Below are 3,144 nucleotides of genomic sequence, written 5' to 3'. Positions count from 1 at the left end.
GTGGGAATTTGTAGTATTGATAGGAGAAGGATTTATGGAGAAATAGTAACTATTGAAATAAATATAAATATATGTCTTTTTAACCTTGGATGGAATGATGTGAAAAGTCTGGAAAGGTTTTATATTATAGAGCATCTCCATATTTGGTTGATTAGAATGCACCTTCTCAGATAATATAACTTAGTTGTCTATTATCCAAAGGTGGAAAAATAGAATGGTTCCTGAGTAACAACATATATGCTCCATTTACATCTTATTTAATAGGGTGCCACGCAACAGAGTACAATTAGACAGAAGGATACAAAAGGGGTCGTACTTGATTCTCTCAGTGAGGATAGACCTTTTAGGCTTGGATGTCTGTCAATACCAGAACAATCAGAAAACTAATGTTCTTACATTTTTCAAGTGAAGCAATAGGTTTGAAGAGATCATATCTAAGTGCTTAGCCTTAGAGAAAATTGTTCGATTGTAGTTACACATGCGTGCTTGAAAACTGAACATTGGTTACTATTCTAGCATCTATCTCCAAACCAGAAACATCTCAACGCCCTTATTTGCTTATTTATCATCACACTCGTACATCTTGTCCCTGGGAGGGAGGTGTAGTCAGGTAGAGCATTCAGTTGAACAAACACCAAAACCATTAGAAACCTGTAAATTATAATGTATCACAAATTTGATAGAACAAAACACACACCTTCAAAAAACAGGAAATACATTATTTGAGTATGGGCTATACTATTACATATCTGAAGTGAATATCTAGTAAGAGAAAAGACACATTAAGGACATGACTGGGATTCCCTAAAAAAAGGACATGACTGGGAGTATGAAACCATGTGACATTCGAAATTCGTATTTATTTAGCATGGGTGAATCGCATAAATGAAAAAAAGATACAGCAATGCAGTAGCAATAATAATCTCTCTAGCAAATTTTATGAAAAAAAATACCAATTTCTTATGCAGAAGTGTGAGTGATAGGGACATGTACCTGGAGTAAACATTTCGGTGGTTGTGCCACCTTGATTAGATGCAAATAGTTAATTTAAAACTCAATTTCCCACATGACAAATATTATATGCATATCATTATTTAATAAAATTACAAATATCTATTTTCATCCTTCTGGTTTAGTTTATGGAGAATTTTCTTGAAACCCACGACACTTAAACACTGATTGATTGGCATGTAAACTCAAATTCTATAAGAATTATTCACAGTAGTATAAACAAAAGCACAAAGGCGGTAGGAGCATCGTGATAACTGGAAAGTGGAAATAGACCATTCCATAAGATAGAGGATGGAAGCATACCAAGCTAGATATAGTGGATATTATGTAAAATAGAATTTTATCGCATTGAACTGTAGTAAAAAATCATGTAGGAATATATTATGCTTTTTTATGAACAATCATGTTCTAGAAATTGTGAATTACATGCTAAACTTATTCTTGAGAAAATCTGGATCTCGAGGTTAACCTTGATGCACATTGAACTTCTTTCCACAAAATAGGTTCATCATCAAGCAACTATATTGAATGAAACAAATTAAGCAACCCTAGAAATTCTTGCATGGAACTAATTAAACTCCATAAGGTCAATAATTATATTACTATAGAAAATTGTCAATACTCCATAAGAGTAGCCATTGAGAAATGCTAAATGCATTTTGTACTTGTTATGTCCTAGAGGAGTAATCTTGTATGATCAATTTGAAAGGAGAAAGAAAACACTAACTGTAATTATAGAGCTCCTTGCCTCCTTTCGGATGCAATACACGTGATTTGTTAATGGAACCTCCGAAATTCCTAGCAGCTAACAAACAAAACCTTAGTTTTGAACCTGGCAGTAGAAGAACGACAATGTCAGTCACACGACGGTGTCACTCGGGTATTGGACTGATCTCAAGCCATTCACACTGGAATAATATGACCGGACAACAAAATACCTGAAAATGAATTGCACTATGCCATATGCTCTTATTCTATAGAACTATCAAAGGAAAGTAATAAAAATAAAAATAAATCACACTGAACTAACATGTGTGTGTGTGAGAGAGGGAGAGAGAGAGAGAGAATTGTAGTTGCACGTGTTAAATGGTAAATTTCATGTTTTATTCCTTCAGAAAAATAAAGAAAACGAACAAAGAGGAATTGCTCACCATCTATCGTTTCCGATCAAAACCAACCGGATCAGAGAGATCATCATGATCCATCGGATGTTGACACATTCTTGCGGATCGTGCTTCAGTTAGAGAGGAATCGTAGGTGAGAGAAACTTGCGGAACTTGCGGCCATAGAGAAGGTGCCTGGAGACGGAGCAGGGATGTTCTTCTGAAAAAGGCTTCCTACAACACCCAAATCAGAGCATCCAAACAAAGCTATAAATCAAAATAATTGCTCAGATCTGAGGACATATAAGAGGAAGGAGATCCACCCACCTTTGGTGCAGGTGATGTTGGAGGAGGAAGCCGATGGTGGCGCATGTGACTCATCGGGAGCTTTGGTGGACATCGGGGCGCGGGGCTCGATTCATCTGCAGCAAGAATCAATTTAAGGGCGGTGATTACGTGGACTGAATCGGCAGCAGCGTGCGGCTCTGCCGGCGACGACCAACGAAGGCTTGTCCAGCAGCGGTACGACGCCATCAGCACCCCCGGCACTTCTGAAGGTGAGGATCTTCCCGTAGTTGTGCAACGGCTGATGCGGAGATGAAGATGGTGATTTGTTTCCTGAGTGGAGCCATAGAGGAGAAGATAAAGGGGAAATAATCCTGGTTGTGGGAGAGGATGAGATTTGCGTGGAGGTGGGATAGGATGGATGTGGGCTGTTCTGTTCCAGTGGGGTTCTGTTACGAAGAGGAAACGGCAAGTCGCTTCTGTGACCAAGGCTGGTTGCGTACTAATGCAAATTAAATCCCACTTGTGTAACTAAATGCAAAACATATCATTAGCTAGAAAAAAATAGAGTTGCTGATGTGGTAAGGCTGCTGACGTGGATAGGCTGCATGTCAAGATAAATCAAATAGTGGGGGTGAACTTCTTAAGTATATAAGATGTGACCTTTCAAGTAAGGAAAAAAAACAACTTTTTAATGTAAAACGGCAGTCTTCAGAATCATTCAATCGTGTGACTTCTTTATAGG

At 38.0% G+C, this 3,144-nt stretch overlaps 1 long non-coding RNA gene across 2 annotated transcripts; it reads right to left on the bottom strand.

The window, feature by feature from the left end:
* Positions 1-236: 236 nt before the first annotated feature.
* On the bottom strand, positions 237-2,898 carry LOC123152696 (uncharacterized). 2 transcript variants are annotated; one of them, XR_006476300.1, is made up of 3 exons: positions 2,442-2,888; positions 2,163-2,348; positions 237-1,843 (listed from the first exon to the last, which is right to left on the bottom strand). It is a non-coding gene; the product is annotated as an uncharacterized lncRNA (long non-coding RNA). The 2 variants fall into 2 exon arrangements; XR_006476301.1 differs by having other exon boundaries at positions 237-2,348; positions 2,442-2,898.
* Positions 2,899-3,144: the final 246 nt, after the last annotated feature.

Source organism: Triticum aestivum, chromosome 7A (assembly GCF_018294505.1).
Source record: "Triticum aestivum cultivar Chinese Spring chromosome 7A, IWGSC CS RefSeq v2.1, whole genome shotgun sequence".
NCBI classification, from domain to species: Eukaryota; Viridiplantae; Streptophyta; class Magnoliopsida; order Poales; family Poaceae; genus Triticum; species Triticum aestivum.
This window is presented reverse-complemented; position numbering and strand designations above follow the sequence as displayed.